The sequence below is a fragment of the Panthera leo genome, chromosome E3, assembly GCF_018350215.1.
Source record: "Panthera leo isolate Ple1 chromosome E3, P.leo_Ple1_pat1.1, whole genome shotgun sequence".
NCBI classification, from domain to species: domain Eukaryota; kingdom Metazoa; phylum Chordata; class Mammalia; order Carnivora; family Felidae; genus Panthera; species Panthera leo.
In genome coordinates, this window is record NC_056694.1 from 7,954,766 (window position 1) to 7,973,113 (window position 18,348).

At 44.9% G+C, this 18,348-nt stretch overlaps 1 pseudogene; it reads left to right on the top strand.

Annotated features, from left to right (window-relative positions):
* The first annotated feature begins 6,748 nt into the window (after nt 1-6,748).
* LOC122210287 lies at nt 6,749-11,721 on the top strand (annotated as a pseudogene).
* Nucleotides 11,722-18,348: the final 6,627 nt, after the last annotated feature.

An 18,348-nucleotide genomic window follows, 5' to 3' on the forward strand; every position in this document is an offset into this window, starting at 1 on the left:
AATAATTGCTCATCCAGGGGCACCTGGGTGGCTCAGTGGGTTAAACGTCCGACTTTAGCTCAGGTTGTGATCTTACAGTCCGTGAGTTCGAGCCCCACTTCAGGCTCTGTGCTGACAGCCCAGAGCCTGGAGCCTGCTTGGGTTTCTGTGTCTCCCTCTCTCTCTGCCTCTCCCTGACTCACGCTCTGTCTCTCTCTTTCTCAAAAATAAATAAACATTTAAAAAAAAACCCATCAAACATGGATGAAAGAAATTGAAGAGACACAAACAAATGGAAAGGTATTCCACGGGCATGGATTGGAAGAACCAACATTGTTAAAATGTCCGTATTATCCAAAGCAATCTACTGATGTAATGCAATCCCTATCAAAATACAAACAGCATTGGGACGCCTGGGTGGCTCAGTCGGTTAAACGTCCGACTTCGGCTCAGGTCATGATCTCATGGTTCGTGGGTTGGAGCCCAGTGTCGGACTCTGTGCTGACAGCTCAGAGCCTGGAGCCTGCTTCAGAGTCTGTGTCTCCCTGTATCTCTCTCCCTCTCTCTCTCCCCCACTCACGCTCTGTGTCTCTCTCTCTCTCTCAAAAATAAACATTAAAAAAAATTTTTTTAAATACAAACAGCATTTTCCCACAGAACTAGAACCAATAATACTGGCATTTGGATGGAACCACGAAAGACCCCGAATAGTCAAGACAGTCTTGAGAAAGAACAAAGCTGGAGGTATCACAATCCCAGATTTCAAGACGTAATACAAACTGTGTAACCAAAACAGTACGGTACTGGCACATAAATAGACACATAGATCAATGGAACAGAATAAAGAGCCTGGAAATAAAACCCACACTTACTTGGCCAATTAATTTTTGGTACAGGAAGCAAGAAAATCCAGTGGGAAAAAGCCTCTTCAACAAATAGTGTTGGGAAAACTGGACAGCTACATCCAAAAGGTGAAACTAGGCCACTTTCTTACACTGTATACAAAAAAATAAATTCAAAATGGATTAAAGACCTAAGTGTGAGACCTGAAACCATAAAATTCCCAGAAGAAAACATACGCAGTAATTTCCTTGACATCAGTGTAGAAACATTTTTCTAGAAATGTCTCCTCAGGCAAGGGAAACAAAAGCAAAAGTAAACTATTGAGGCAACGCCAAAACAAAGATCTGTTACACGGCAAAGGAAATCATCAACAGAAGGGCAAGGTAACCCGCTGAGTGGGAAAAGATATTTGCAAATGATGTGTCCAATAAGGGGTTAATATCCCAAATGTGCAAAGAACTCCTACAACTCAACATCAATAAAGTAATCCAATGAAAATGGGCAGAGGACCTGAATAGACATTTCTCTAAAGACGACGTGCAGATGGTCAATAGACACACGAAAAGATGCTCAACATTACTAATTGTCAGGGAAAAGCAAATCAAAACCACGAAATAACGCTTTACGCCTGTCAGAATGGCTGGAATAGGAAAATACAAGAATCCCAAGTGTTGGTGACGATGTGGGAAAAAGGAACCTTCGTGCACTGTTGGTGGCGATGTAAATTGGCGCAGCCACTGTGGAAAACAGTACGGGGGTTCCTAAAAAAATGAAAAATAGAAACACCATATGATCCAATAACTCCACTACCGAGTATTTACCCAAAGACAATGAAAACGCTAGTTCGCAAAGACAGATGTATCCCTATATTTATTGCAACGTTATTTACAAGAGCCAAGATATGGAAGCAGCCCAAGTGTCCATCAATAGATGAATGGATAAAGAAGAAGTGGTATTTGGGGCGCCTGGGTGGCTCAGTCGATTAAGCGTCCGACTTCAGCTCAGGTCATGGTCTCACGGTCCGTGAGTTCGAGCCCCGCGTCGGGCTCTGTGCTGATGGCTCAGAGCCTGGAGCCTGCTTCCGATTCTGTGTCTCCCTCTCTCTGACCCTTCCCCGTTCATGCTCTGTCTCTCTCTGTCTCAAAAATAAATAAACATTAAAAAAATATTTTGTAAAAAAGAAGTGGTATTTATATACAATGGAAAATTAATAAAAAAAGAACGAGATCTTGCCATTTGCAACAACATGGATGGACCTAGAGGGTATTATGCTAAGTGAAATAAGTCAGACAGAAAAAGACAAATACTGTATGATTTCACTCCTATGTGGAATTTAAGAAACAAAACAAACCAAAAAAGAGGCAAACAAATAAGCAAACAAAAAGACTCTTAAATACTAAGAACAATCTGGCAGCTGCCAGAGGGAAGGTGGGCGGGAGGATGGGATGAAATAAAGGAGATTAAGAAGCACAAGTCTCTAGTTACAAAAGAAATAAGTCACGAGATGAAAAGTACAGCCTAGGGAATGTGGCCAATAAGATGATAATAATGTTGGGGGCGCCTGGATGGCTCAGTCAGTTGGGCAGCCGACTTCGGCTCAGGTCATGATCTCGCGGTCAGTGAGTTCGAGCCCCGCATCGGGCTCTGTGCTGACAGCTCAGAGCCTGGAGCGTGTTTCAGATTCTGTGTTTCCCTCTCTCTCTCTCTGTCCCTCCCCCGCTCACACTCTGTCTCTCTCTCAAAAATAAATAAACATTAAAAAAATAAAAAATTAAGATGGTAATAACATTGTTTGGTGACAGATGGCGACCACTCTTACCGTGATCACTGAATAATGTATAGAATTGTTGAATCCCTATATTGTACACCTGAAACTAATGTAACCTTGTATGTTAATTATACTTCAATTACAAAAATTCATTGAGCTGTAAAGTTATGGTTTGTGCACATTTCAGGGTGTACGATTCACTTCGATATAATGTTAAAAAAAGAAAAAAAAAAAAGCTGATTGACTTCCCGGCCAACAACAGCTCTGGAATTGGGAGACATCCCCAGGGGACAGGCAGCCCTCCAGGCCAGGCTCACATCACAGAGTCTTTGTCCTTTCCTGGATTTGGGTTGGTAATTCTTCACTCTTTTGTTAGCTCTCTGATGCCTTCAAGTGGATGTTTTTTATATTCCAACTGGCTTTTGGTCTCCTCAGCAGGAGAGATGGGCTAAATCACCTAGCCTACTATTGCCAGGAGAAGTTACCAGAAGGTAAAAACTACCCCCGTAGTTTTCTCGAATGGGGGGTGGGACTGAGAATTCTAAGCTTCTACTCATGGCTTGGTCTTTCTGGTGACCAGCCCCCAACCAGGAGCCCACCAGGCATTGTCTCATTAGAACAAAAGATACTCCCAACACCCAGAATGTTCCCAGGGATTTACGAGCTCTGCCTCAGGAACCAGGGTCAATAATACCTAACATTAGAACAAAAGATGTTCCTAGGGCTTTTTTTTTTAATGTTTATTTATTTTTTGAGAGAGAGAGACACACACACAGAGTGTGAGCAGGAGAGGGGCAGAGAGAGAAAGAGATACAGAATCCGAAGCAGGCTCCAGGCTCTGAGCTGTCAGCACAGAGCCCGATGTGGGTCTCGACCTCACAAATCGTGAGATCATGACCTGAGCTGAAGTCACATCAGACACTCAACCAACTGAGCCATCCAGGTGCCCCGAAAGTACAAGGCATCTTTAAAAACACAAGTATTATTGTTTAAAAACGAAAAAAATTTTCAAAATCCCATAAATTGCTTGACAGAAAATAGCCATGCTTCTACCGGTTAAAATAGGTTTTTAACTGAGCTCTATTTTCCTAAGAATAGAACAAAGTTAGTCACTGAACACACCATCCACTGCACTCGCTGCCAGTCTAGCAGACGTCAGGGTCCGAGACCTGGGGGTGGGGGTGGTAGGGTGACAGTGTCTACGGATGGGCTTGAAAAAGTTCTTGACCCCCATAACACTGTAAAATATACACACATACACATTTACGTTTGGGGGAAGAAGGGGTTCACGGCTTCCATTAGATCCTTGAAATTATAAATACAGGAAAGCAAGGACCTTTCTAAGTCATGGGGTGGGACGCCATGAGACATGGAGGGAACATGAGGGCCAATCAGAAGAATCTGTCTGAATGAGATAGGGGTTCAGGTAGCAGAACTGTGGCGGCCGGTTAATATCACTACAGCCACGTTCACGGCTGAGCCCTCCAGACTGCTCACCCCCCCGCGGCTCCACATTTGCGCTGCTATGGAATATCTGAGATGGATAACAAGGGGCTAATTATGCGTCAGGTCTAGGTTTAATGGAATAAACTGTTGTTTTAAGCATAAATTAGGGGGACAGCAGTGTGATGAAAGTTGCATGTTTGTTTCATGTCGAACTTTTAGAATTTTATAGCAGGAAGGATGAAAGGGTGTCTAAGTCACTCCCTCATGTTTCATGTGGGAAAAAAAAAAAACAGGATTAAGGAGGTGAAGTGATTTTCTCAAAATCCCTGTGTCTCCTGGCTCTCAGTCTGCAGCAGTTTTTCAATGCACTAACTACTCTCTCTTCTGATATACATGGGGGAGGGGGGAGGGCAACTTTTTAAAGAAAGGAATTCTGGGGCAAAATCATCTGTTTCTGGTAAAAAGGCAGGTAGCTCAGTCATTCAAGAGGAAGAACATTTGCGTGACTTGGGTTCCTTAAAATGTTCCAGTCTAAAAAACATCCCCTCCCACCACTTGGATGCGTTCAGATGCGAGGAAGGATGTTCCAGAAGGCCAGCTGTGACCCAGAGCTGAATAGAGGCTGCTTCCTCTGAAACACGAGGTCGTATCAAGCTGGGCAAATCTAAGAGCCAGAGCAGGCACCGAACCTTCCTGAATGTCAAAATTGTTCAGCTATTTTTAAAACGTTCGGACTTTTATTGGCTTAACAGCCGAGAGGGGATGAAAGGGGTAGAAAAAGCCTGAAGAAATTTGTAACTTAGATAAATGTTTTATGTACCCAGAGGGTTTTTGTTCAGTGCTATAGTGTCTGAAACTTACATGTGTCATGGGGCTGAATGCTGCCCCTGCCCCACTTTGTGTGTTGAAATCCTAATCTCCAGTTTGTCACAATGGCTGTGTTTGGAGATAGGGTCTTTAAAGAGATAACTGAGTTAAAATGAGGTCATTAAGGTAGCCCATGATCCAGTATGACCGGTGCCCTTATAAGAAGAAATTGGGACACAGATTCACAGAGGAAAGCGCCGGTGAGGACACAGGGAGAAGATGTCCAGGAGCCAACCGTGTTGACTTGACCTTGGACTTCCAGCCTCCAGAACTGTGAAAAAATAAATTTCTGGTTTTTGAGCTACCCAGCCTGTGGTATTTTGTTATGGCAGACAACATGCAAGCCTCATTTTGCACGAGAAGGCGAACTTCTTTGTATAATTCTACGGAAACCTTCTTTGCAAGGTATTGGTGAGGCACAAGACACTTCTCCCTTGGTTCGGTTCCTCCATTCCGGAGTTTTCTGGATCTGATTCCCACACAAGCCAGTGTGTTCCTGGCCTCTCTGCTTCTGCCATTCACTCTGAGTGTGCAATGCCGACAGTTTTTCAGATACCGGCGCTGAACTCCAAGAGGCACTGAGGCAAAGGTCTCTGTCTGTCTCCTGTGATCGCTGAGGCTCCGAACAGCGCTCTGCTGGCCCCTTACCATCCCCAAACCCTACTCAGGTTCTGCTGCAGGGATCTGTGGGGCCTCCCTCTCTTGGTGAGGCTGGAGGGGCCGGAGAGAGGGGCACAGACCTGGGCTTCAGAAGCGTGTGCGATGGTAGTTCTCGGGCTCAGGGAGGAGCAGGACTGGAGACCTGTGAGCCCCTGACACACTTTCCTCCCTGCTCCGCCCAGCCGGGGGTCACCTCACTTCCCCTTGGCTTTCGACATCCAGAGAAGCCTCCCCAGCTGGCCGTACCAGCCCTGCCAACCCCCGTGGGGAGACTGTCTCCCATAGTACAGTTTCCGCACTACGTTAGGTGCGGAAACTAGAGCAGTAAAGAAAAGCCCAGACCCATCTCGACGAAAACCCGCTGGGTGAGAGAAAATGGTTCAGAAAAGCAATTATGACAATATCATGGGCAGAGTGTTCCCATTCAGTGATGCCCGTGACGGGGGCACAGAGGGGAGGGGTCTTGAACGCGAGACTGAAGTTAAGGAAAAGTTTTGAAGGGGTGATCGCAGAGCTGAGCTTTGAAAGCTGAACATAGCTGGCCAGGCGTGGAGAAGGAACAAAGCACAGGTTACTGCAAAGGCTAAGAAAGGGGAGTCTGGATGGCTCAGTCGGTTAAGCGTCCTAGTCTTTTTTTTTTTTAAGTTTATTTACTTATTTTTGAGAGAGAGCGAGAGAGAGCGAGACAGAGCACACATACAAGCAGGGGAGGGGCAGAGAGAGAGAGAGAGAGAGAGAGAGAGAGAGAAACACAGAATCCAAGGCCGCCTCCAGGCTCTGAACGATTTCGGCTCAGGTCATGATCTCACAGTTTGTGAGTTCGAGCCCTGCATCAGGCTCTGCACTGATAGTGAAGAGCCTGCTTGGGATCCTCTCTCCCTCTCTCTCTCTCTCTCTCAAAATAAATAAATAAAACTTAAAAAAAAAAAAAAAAAGAATGGGACCTGGGAGCCGTACTCCTGGATCCAGATCCAGTACTTAAGAACTAAATGACCTCGAGCAAGTTTCTCAACATCTCTTAGCCTCAGTTTTATCATCTATAAAATGGGAAATAATAACCACCTCATATTATTTTGAGAATCAAATGAAATAATGCATATTGCCTGCGAAAAAACATAGGTGCTCAAGAAATCATAAAGGGTTTCTAAAGAAATGAAACCAAGGACTCGTTACATAAATAGGGGAATGGCAGGGATGAGGCTAAAGAGGCAGCAGGGTCCGGATGATGCGGGGCTTGTGTGGTAAGTTAAAGAAGCTAGGACTTCACCCCGTAGGCCGTGGGGAGCCACTGAAAGCTGTGGGCAGGAGAAGAGCACGACCAGATTGACATCTTAGCAACATCACTCTGGCCGCACCAGGGAGGATGGCGGCAGGGAACAGAGAGACTTGCTTCGGTCCTGGGAAGGGTTGACTTAGGGACAGTTGGGAGGCAGACGGGCTTCAGAGTCGGGAGCCTGCCCTGTGCGGACGTGAGCATCTGAGAGGCATCAGCGTCAAGAGGGGCAAGAAAGCATTGCCCCTTTGGACTGCAGGGGAGAAGGAGGCGAGCCTAGGGTTCCTTTCTCCCCACCCTCGCTGATGCTTGTTATCTCTTGTCTTGTTTGATAATAACCATCCAAACAGGTGTGAGGCCATGTCTCACATGGTTGGGGTTTGCATTTCCCTAATGATTAGTAATGTTGAGCGCCGTTTTAAAATTTGTTTAATTTTTTAACGCTTATTTTTGAGAGACAGAGCGTGAGCGGGGGAGGGGCAGAGAGCGGGAGACACAGAATCCGAAGCAGGCTCCAGGCTCTGAGCTGTCAGCACAGAGCCCGATGCGGTGCTTGAACTTGAGAACCGTGAGGTCATGACCTGAGCCGAGGTCGGACGCTTAAGTGACTGAGGTGCCCCGAGTGCCTTTTCAATGTCTGTCCTGTTGGAAAAAGGGCCGTTCGGGTCCCTTTAAAAATTTAATTAGCTAATCAATTAACTAATTAATTAATTTTTTAATTTCCATCTGAGTAAGTTAGCATATAGTGCAACAATGATTTCAGGAGTAGCTTCCAAGTGGTTCATCCCCTGTGTGTACCACCCAGTGCTCCCCCCAACAAGCATCTCCCTTAGTGCCCCTTCCCCAGTTAGCCCATCCCTCCTCCCACACCCCATCCAGCAACCCTCGGTGTGTTCTCCAAATTTATGAGTCTCTTACGTTTTGTCCCCTCCCTGTTTTTATATTCTTTTGGTTTCCTTTCCCTTTGCTTCCCTTCATCTGTTTTGTCTCTTAAATTCCACATATATGAGTGAAGTCATATGGTAATTGTGTCTGACTGGCTCATTTCACATAATGCCTGCCAGTTCCATCCATGTGGCTGCAAATGATCGTTTTGCCACTTTTCACTGGGTTGTTTCTTTGCTGTTGACTTTTAGGAGTTCCCTACATATTTTGGAGGTTAACCCCTTACCAGAAATATGATTTCCAATCTCTCTCCCTCCATACATTGCCTTTTCATCTGGTTGATGGTTTCCTCTGCGGTTGTGCGGAAGCTGTTTAGTTGAAGCTGCCTTTGTTTTTGGCGTATGAATAAACTCTCAGAACTGCTTTTGCCCTGAAGGCACTGGCCAACTCCACAGGGAGCTGCCGCAAAATGGAGCCATAGTTCTGCTCACAGGCCTCGAGCTTGAGAAGATCAGAAAAGCTTAAGTCCAAGGGACCCAACACGCATGCTCAGGGTAAGGTGACACCAGATTTAAACCCACGTTCTTTTGGCACAGGGGAAAGGTTCCTGGAAGGCAGTAAACCAAGCCCAGGCTTCCTGAGGAATAGAACACTGAATTCACACTTCAGGGGTGGTGCGCAGGTAGGAATTTGGCTGCAAGTGGTGTTGGCGCCCCAGGCATCTGGCAAGAGCAAATATCCCTTTGGAAACAGAAGAGATCTGATTTCTCTGCATTCTCGCCGGTACTCGGTATTACCAGTATTTTTCGTGTTAGCCGGGCCATAAATGGTTAAGCGTATTGTTTGCATTTCCCTAATGGCTAAGGATGTTGAACATTTTATAACCTCTGGTGCAACACCTGTTCATGTATTTTGCCCATTTCTGAAGGGGATTATCTGGGGCGCTTTGTTTGCTTGTTTGTTTATTGCTGAATTCTTAGTATTTTCTAGATTCAAGTCCTTGGCCAGATATGTGCTTTACAAATGTTTTGTCCCAGTCTGCAACTAGTCTTTTCAACATCTTAAGAGGGTCTTTTGTGGAGCAAAAATTTTAATTTTGATACAATTTAAAGCTATCAATTATTCTCTTTGGTGGATCCTGCTTTCGGCGTCAGGTCTAAGAACTTTTTGTCTAGACCAAGGTTCCTCAAAACTCAATTTTCTCAATTTTGAGAATGTGAGGTAAAAGTGAACACAGCAGCTCTGTGTCACTCATTTCTCACTTATCTATCTGTGTAACCATGGTGATGACCCTTGGGCAGACTCAGAACAAAACTCCTGGAACATTCGCACAGCTGCCGGTGAGATGTTATTCCATATGCCCAAAGCAGAGGGTGAAGAGAAAGGCTGTCAGCATGTTTAAAATAAATGTAAGGATTGGGGCACCTGGGTGGCTCAGTCGGTTAAGCGTCTGACTTCGGCCCAAGTCATGATCTCACAGTTCGTGAGTTCGAGCCCCGCGTCGGGTTCTGTGCTGACGGCTCGGAGCCTGGAGCCTGCTTCGGATTCTGTGTCTCCCTCTCTCTCTGCCCCTCCCCCACTTGTCCTCTTTCTCTGTCTCTCTCTCAAAAATAAATAAACGTTAAAAAAAAAGTTTATTAAAAAGAACTTTGGACCCCAAGACTCGGGTTGTATTCCCTGGGCCAGGACATCTCACATATGTTCCTGCTGTTTGCACATGGAGAAGGTGTGCCTGTGCTACTGTCCCCACAGAGAGATAAGAAAGCACGCATTTGACCTCTCTAGGCTTTGCTTATAAATATCTTTTTCCTGCTGTTCCTGCATTGTATCCTTTGCTGTAATAAATCTTAACCTGAAGTATAACTTTATGTGGGGTCCCGTGGGTTCTGCCAGTGCATGATGGACTAGCTGTGAGACCACTGAGACAGGGGTTTTTTTTCTTAAAACTAAGAATTAAGTTTGTTTGCTTTTTAAATTAAAAAAGCATTTTTAATGTTTATTTTTTGAGAGAGAGAGAGAGAGAGAGAGAGACTGAGTGGGAGTGGGAGAGGGACAGAGAGAGAGGGAGACACAGAATCCGAAGCAGGCTCCAGGCTCCGAGCTGTCAGCACACAGCCCGATGTGGGGCTCGAACTCATGAAGCTGAGATCATGACCTGAGCAGAAGTCAGATCCTTAACCTATTGGAACACCCAGCCACCCCATTTTTTTAAATGTTATTTATTTTGAGAGAGAGAGAGAGAAAGAGAGAGACAGAGAGAGAGAGAGAGAGAGAGAGAGAGAGAGAGAGAGTATGTGCACACATGTAAGTGGGAGAGGGGCAGAGAGCCAGGGAGAGAGAGAATCCCAAGCAGGATCCATGCTGTCAGCATGGAGCCCGATTCGGGGCTCAATCCCACAACAGTGAAATCATGATCTGAGCTGAAATCAGGAGTTGGACACTTAGCCAACTGAGCCATGCAGGCACCCCAAGAATTCAGTTTTTTAAATTGTTATAAGACTTCTAAAATCATCTATTTCATAACTGAGCAATTTTGGTAGTTTGTAGCTTTCAAGGAATTGGTCCATTTCATCCAATGGAGTCTGTGGGAATGGCCAATATTTTATTCTTTTTGGTTTTGTTTTCAGAGCATCTTCATGGAAATTATTTGACGTGATTTCTAACTACGACCCTGTGTGGCAGGCAGGGCAGGCGTTACTGTTGGCGTTGACAAAGAAACATAGCTGCTTGGAAGTGCCTGTTTCAGGACCACGTGGACAGAAAATTGCAAAGCTGATATTAGAGCCCAGGGCTCCTGGCTCCAAGCTTCTCTTCTGGCAATAAGGTCCCAACCATCACACCCACGTAATTCTGTTGCCTTCCATCCCTACCTCTCGGCTCTTTCTTAACTGGCTCTTTACTCTCTGCCTAACCTTCCCTTGTCATGCTTTTTCTTGATTGAATCCTATCTCTTAAAAGAATTTTTTTTAATGTTGATTTATTTTTGAGAGAGAGAGAGAGAAAAACAGAGTGTGAGCAGGGGAGGGGCAGAGAGAGAGGGAGACACAGAATCTGAAACAGGCCCTGGGCTCTGAGCTGTCAGCACAGAATCCGACGCGGGGCTTGAACTCATGAATGGAGAGATCATGACCTAAGCCGAAGTTGGATGCTTAACCGACTGAGCCACCCAGGTGTCCCTAGAGACTTTTTTTGATGGTCACAACTGGAAGAGTGCTACTCGCATCTAGTGGGAAGAGGCCAGGGACGCTGCTAAATATCCCACCGATGTCAAGACAGCCCTGTCCAGAACAAAGAATGATCTGGTCCAAATGTCAGTAGTGCCAAGGTTGAGACACTCTGCTCTCATCCTATGCCCAGGGAGGCCTTGTCTGACTCCTAGCTGGCTCTTTGTACGTGACGCAGTTACGCCAGGCCACCAAGGCTGCAATGCTTTGAATTTGTGGTGGACGGCTTGTCAATCGGTGGCTTTGTGGGCTACAAGGAGGACAGCGGCTTCCTGCCACGTGGCCCTAAGATAGGACTCTAGATCCCTTTGGATTTTCACATTGAATCCATGGAGATGGAGTTATTTTGCCAATGTCTCAGGGTTGGGTTTCAGGTCCCACACCCTGGCTGGGTGATGGCCTCATCCGCACTTACAGAGTGTGCTGGTCTGAGACTTCAGTGGAAGGTTGGGGGTGGCAGGGTTGTGGTGCTGATGGTGGTGGCTTCTTCCCCCAAGCACTGGAAATCTACTGCCTGTCCGTCATCAACTCCAGGGTGCCCATGTTCTCACAGGTGGCACTTGTGGCTGTCATTCTCACGTGTGCTTTGGAATGACCTCACTGGGTACGACTTAGATGAGGAGGTAACCTCTGGAGCTTCTGGTGATGGTTTTGACCAGGGTGACAATGGCTGGAAAATCGTCCACACGGATGCCCTCCTCTCCCATCCATACCGTGGTCTGCTCTGTGCTATGCTGGTCACGGGTGCCCAGTTCCTCACCTCTGGGCATTGGTGAGATGATAAGAATTAATTGGGGGTTTCTCAAGGGGTAGAACTAAGTAGGTCATCTACTTAGTAGAAGGTTTGCAGATCTTCTCTTCTTTTGAAGATGAGGGGCAGACCTAAGGGGTGGGGTGGCTCTAGAGAGGATGAGTATATTCTATGTTAGGGTTTCTGGACAACAGAATTGGGGGTAGATTGCTTTGCTGCAGGCGTTGGGTCTGGAAGAAAGGGGACTGATTCCTCTACGATGTACCGGAAGAGGGACAGGCGAGACCTACACAGGCTTTTTGCTACTCCCCTACCAGCACTGTTATCATGGTGCTGCTGGGCCTCCTCAGTGTGTATCGTCATGAGGCCATTGACTCGGTGCCATCTTGTTGTATGTCCTGACCTGCTGTATCTCTGGCTATGTGTCTAGCCACTTCTACTGGCAGACTGGGGTTGAATGTTGGGTGTGGGACGTCACCCTCACCACTGGTCTCTTCTCTGGAAGAGAAGTCCCTCTCCGACTGCCTTGGCCATGTCCCATAAATCTTGATACGTTCCATTTTCAGTGCAATGTGATTTATTCCTTTGAGAGTTCCTCTTTGACACGTGGATTATTGTGTGTGTCCATGTGTTGGAGAATTTCCTGCTATCTTTCTGTTACTGATTTCTAGTTTGATTCTATTGCGATCAAAGGTCACACTCTGTATGATTTCAATTCTTTTGAATTTGCTGAAATTTGTTTTATGACCCAGGACATAGTCTATCTTGGTGAATGCCCCAGGTGCACTTGAAAAGAATGAGTATTCTGCTGTTCTTGGGTGGAGTGGTTCTATAAATATCAATTAGGTCCTTCTGAATGACAGTGTTGTTCTATATCCTTGCCGGTTTTCTCACTAGTAATTCTGTCTACTGTTGAGACAGTGGTGTTAAAAATCCTCAACTATAATTCCGGATTGGCCTATTTCTCTTTTCAGTTCTATCAACTTTGTTTCATGTATATTGGAATTCTGTTGTTTGGTCCACACTCATTTAGGACCGCTATGCCTTCTTGGTGAATAGATCCTTTTACCAGTATGTGATGTCCTTCTCTATCCTTCGCAATTTTCATTGCTCTGAAGTTTACTTCATCTGTTATCAACATAGCCACTACTGCTTTCTACTGATTGATGTTTGCATAGTGTATCTTTATCCTTTTACTTTCAATCTACATATATCTTTATATTTGAAGTGAGTTTCTTATCTACAGTACATAGTTGGATTGTGTTGTTTTTAAGTGACCAAAAGGCAACCTGGAGCTCCACCCCTTTAAAAAAAATTTATTTGTTTATTTATTTTTGAGGGAGAGAGAGACACAGAGCGTGAGTGGGGGAGAGACAGAGAGAGATGGAGACACAGAATCTGAAACAGGCTCCAGGCTCCGAGCTCTCAGCACAGAGCCTGATGCAGGGCTCAAACTCACAGACGGTGAGATCTTGACCTGAGCAGAAGTCAGACGCTTAACTGACTGAGCCACCCAGGTGCCCTGGAGCTCGACCCTTTGATTCTCCTGGTTTAGCAATTCCAGAGCACAGAATGTGCCTCTCTCCTGGTACCTCCAGCAGCCTTCCCAAGGAGGCCTCTCATTGGCCTTGGCCCCACTCGGTTTTTATTTTAATTTTTTTTAAGTTTATTTATTTATTTTGAGAGAGAGAGAGAGAGAGAGAGAGAGAGAGAGAGAGAGAGATATCACATGCAGGTGAAGGGCAGAGAGAAGGAGAAACAGAATCCCAAGCAGGCTCCCAGCCCTCAGCTCAGAGCCCGATGTGGGGCTCAAACCCATTAACCATGAGATCATGACCTAAGCAGAAGCCAAGAGTCAGACCCTTAACTGACTGAGCCACCCAGGTGCCCATCACTCTTTGTTTTTAACTAGTGCATCCATACCATTTACATTTAATGTAATTTTGGTATGTTAGGGTTTAAGTTTGCCATTTTATTATTTCTTTTCTGGTTTTCATTCCTCTGTTTCCCTTTTCATGCTTTTCTCTGGGTTTCCTGAACATTTCTTAGAATTCCTTTCTGATTTATCTATACTGATTTGGAGTATATTTCTGTAGTGTAAGTGCTTGACATTAAACTTTTGATTGCCGGGGCACCCATTGCAAAGACATCCAGCTCAAATTAACATACTGCCAGGTGGATTGCATAGTTACCAGCAAAACAACCAGGAAGGGACGAGGCCACCCCCACCCATGAAGTTTCCCTTTTAGAAAGCTCTGAGTAACATAGATAACCGGCCACTTGAGTGATCTCATTTCTCCTTTCCTGTGCCCCAATTCCTGCTCTTATGCCATAAATTTGCCAATAAAGAGCCTACCTGTGAAACCCTAGGTACCCCACCCTCAGACCCTAATGAAGGCAGAGCCCCAGGTCCTCTCTCTCCCTCCCTCTCAACCTCATGTGTGGCCCTTGGCTGTGCCAGGTTCCCTCCAGGACTTGTATTAAACCTTGTTCTTCAGAGTTCCCTAATGGTTTTGCTGAAGTACATCCCCAAATCACAGTAAGAACAACAGGGCTGGTCCAGCCACAACACCGGCTCTGGTGGTGGTGGAAGGGGGATGTCTACGGGGCTCTGGCATTCCTAACCAAGAACATTACTATCAACAGGCTGGGACTGAAGCAACAATCTCTTTCTATGGTAGTTTTTGCAGTGGTTGCCCTGGGTGTTATACATACATAACTTACTACAACAGCCTACTGGTGTGAAAACACTTAACCATATTATCTCCATTTAGGTCTCTTTACCCCCCACCCCCATTTATAATTGCCTTACATATTTCTTTCGCATACAATGAGAACCGCATCAGGTGATGATGTTATTATGCTTGTTGCCTTATCTATTAAGCAGAATTTCAAAAAGTCAAGAGAAGGATAATCTATTATGTTTGGCCATCATTTTACCATTATCATTGTTCTTTCTTAATTCCTGATGTTCCACATTTCTTCTTCTATCATGTCCTTTCAGTTTGAAGAACTTCTTCTACTCATTCTTTTAGGGTAGGTTTCTTAGTTCTCCTTCACCTGCAAGTGTAAGTGTCTTTTCTCTTCATTCCTAAAGGATATTTTTGCTGGATATTGAATCCTGGGTTGACAGGTCTTTTTTGTTTGGACTTGAAAATGTTGTGTTACTTCTTTCTGGCTTCCACGGCTTTTGGGGGGAATCTGCTGTCATTTGAGTCATACCGTTAGGTAACAGACTGTTTCTTTCAAGAAACATCATAGCTGCTTTCAAGATTTTTTGTCTTGAGTTTTCAAAAGTTTGTGTCCTCTTTTCATTTCTTGAATTTGTAGGTTTCTCTCTTTTGCCAAATTTGGGGAAATATCAACCATTATTTCTTTTAATATTTTTTCTGCCCCCCTCTCTCTTCTTCTGGGACTCCAATGACATGAATGGTAGATCTTTTGTTATTGTCCCACAGGTCCCAAAGAGTCTGTGGTTTTTTGTTTGTTTTTTTTTCAGTCCATTTTCTCTATTGTTCAGTTTGGGTACTTTCTATCAATCAACCTTCATTTACTGATTCTTGTGTCCCTCAGTCCTGTTATTGAGACTGTTTAGTGAGTTTTTAATTTTGGTTATTGTATTTTTCAGTTCTAAAACATCCATTCGATTCCTCTTAATATCTTTAACTTCTTTGCTAAGATCCCACCCAGGATACAACATTACATTTCATTGTTATTTCTCAGGTTCCTCTTGGATGTGACAGCTTTTCTGACTTTCCTTGGTGTTGATGACCTTGGCAGTTTTGAGGAATCAGGTATTTGGTACAGTGTCCTCACTGGGATTTTTCTGGTGTTTTCTCTTGATTAGATTGGAGTTATGGGTTTGGGGGACAAAGACCGTGATGGAGGTAAAGGGCCATTGTCATCACGTCCGGAGGGTACATACTATCAGCAAGCCTGATCACTTGATGTTGACCTTCGTTGCCTGGCTGGGGCGGGGTCTGTCGGGCTCCTCCTGTGCAAAGCCATCTGCACTTCACCCCTCATCGCAAACTGTACTCTTCGGAAGGAAGTCACTGTGTACAGCTAATATAATTTGTTTCCTTTGTCTTCGTTTTGTTTTGTTTTTTGTTTCCTTTTTTTTTTTTTTTTTACACTTACATCATATCATGTTTTCCTCTTCCAAATTCTGGCTTATTAGAGGAATTAATCTTTTCTGGGCCCATATTTTTCCAAACATTTCATTTTGTTCACTACCCCAATAGAAAGCATTTATGCAGCAAAGATGAAAGGCATGATTTGAGAGACTATTTCTCTTAATAATTCCATGGACTCAAAACCACTGTCCTACCTCAGCCTTTAAATGTTAGACTAGCCATTTTTAGGAAAAGCCAAAAAATCCTATGCAGCTGTAAGAACAATGGAATTCTTCTGAATGCTTCTGTTTGTTTCTGGGAAAGTTACCAGAAGAAATGGAATCATTTTCATTTTCTCTGGAAAGTTTTTTTTTTTTTAATGTTTATTTTTTGAGAGAGAGTGTGTGAGCAGGAGAGGGGCAGAGAGAGAGGGGCACAGAGGATCTAAGCAGGCTCCGCGCCTAACGTGGGGGTTCAACTCATGAACCGCGAGACCATGACCTGAGCCAAAGCTGGACGCTCAACTCAATGGACTGAGCCACCCAGGTGCCCCTGGAAAGTTTATTTTAAAAGAAACTTGGATCTTACACATGACTTCCTCACGAATCTCCTAAATTCCAAAAAGGGAAGCACACCTGTTCATGTTGTATTTGTCCTCTTGACACGGAGAGGGCTATTTTCGGATGGCACAGGATGGCAGAACGGTCTGGGCTTTGTGTTGACTTCACAGCATGCGGAGACCTGTGACATTATCATCTTGAGTCCCCATATGTCCACGCCATAGGACCTGAAGCATAATGTTGCCCTTTTATATTCCTAAAGACCTCCCTAAGTTTTGGTTCTGCTTTTATGACATATTTATCAGAACTGTAACTTGATATTGAGTTTCTGGACATGAGTAATTATTAAGAGGAAATTCGACTTTTGCTACCAAATGGTTCCAGGAATACATCGCGGAGGAAAAGGGGGGCTGTCTAAAATGAGGTTATTGTTAGAATATGATCTGTATTCAGGAGGCCCTGCACAGTCCCTGGCATCACGGTAATCTGAGTGACTGTCACCGACTCCCACTTATCCACCTTAGTGGTTATATGAGAGTTTTGAAAAAGAGTGATGAGGCAGTAGCTTTAGCAGATAGGAAGACAACTTATAAAGAAAAATTGCTGGGGCGCCTGAGTGGCTCGGTTGGTTAAACGTCTGAACAGTTCGTGAGTTTGAGCTCCGAGTCAGGCAGGCTCTGCAGCCCGGAGCCTGGAAGCTTCCTCGGACTCTTTCCGCTCTTCCTCTACTCATGATGCGCTGTCTCTCTCTCTCAAAAATAAACATTAACAATTTTTTTAATTAAAATGAAGAAAGAAAAATAGCTAAAATAATTACGTACCGGAGAAGGTGCACACATGAAATAGAGATTCAAGAAAAAGACCCACATTCAAACGGGAATTGAACCCTTAACAAAAGTAGCATTTCAAAATAGCCGAGACAAGGTAGTTTTGTGCTGAGAGGTGATGGGGGAGGGGAGAGCCAGACCTTTATCTTGATAGGTCCTTACTTCACAGGAAATTTCACATGGAACCAAGATTTTATCATAAAACAATAAAACTCTGAAAGCAGTGGCAAGGGGGATTAACGTTTTAACAACTCTGGAGTGGGGTGGGTGTTTTAATGTGAAAAATTCAGAAGCTATAAAATAAAAATGTAGTAATCTTCACTGGGTATTAACACAAACTCAAGACACAAATGACCAGTCTGGAAGGATGCTACAACACGACTGACACGCAAAGGGAGAATGCCTTCAATGAACGCAGAACTTCTGCAAAGGGCCAAAGACAAAGATGAACAGAATCAAATGCAAGAGGCAGTGAACACAGGGAAAGACGCCTAACCTAAATGTCAATCACTTCCCACCCACTAGACTGAAATAAGTGAGAATTCCAGGGGTGAGAAGTTCAAGGCCACGGGGACCGGGCACCTTCCTGAGGCTGGTGCGTCATCTTCAGTACGTGACCCTCCTCCCCACTCCCAGGATGGCTCCTGCGCCTGAAGGTGGCACCTCCAGGACCCTCGAGAAGAAAGGGGGGCGAGGCAGGCAGGGAAAAGGCAAAAGGTTTCTGCTCCAGCCCACCTGCCCCAATCCTTTAATGAGTTTTCATGGAAGCCTAGTTCCGCCTACAGCTCATTTGCTGGCTGCACAGGGGTACGGTAAAGTTACTTTCAACTTTCCTCATGGAAAATGCGTGAATCCTAAGCTTACTCCTTGTGGATCTTTACGCAGTGAACACATCCATTTGAACAGCATCCGGAACAGGGTACAAACAGCCTCCTTACATGTCCCCATGTGCTCCCTCTGAGTCACTAGAGGTTTTTTTTCCTTAAGTTTAATCTGAGAGAGAGAGAGAGAGCACGCACACGTGGGTGTGGGGAGGGGCTGAGAGAGAGAGAGAGAGAGAGAGAGAGAGAGAATTCCAAGTAGGCTCCAGCTGTCAGCAACAGAGCCCAACTCAGGCTCAAACTGACAAACCGTGAGATCATGACTTGAG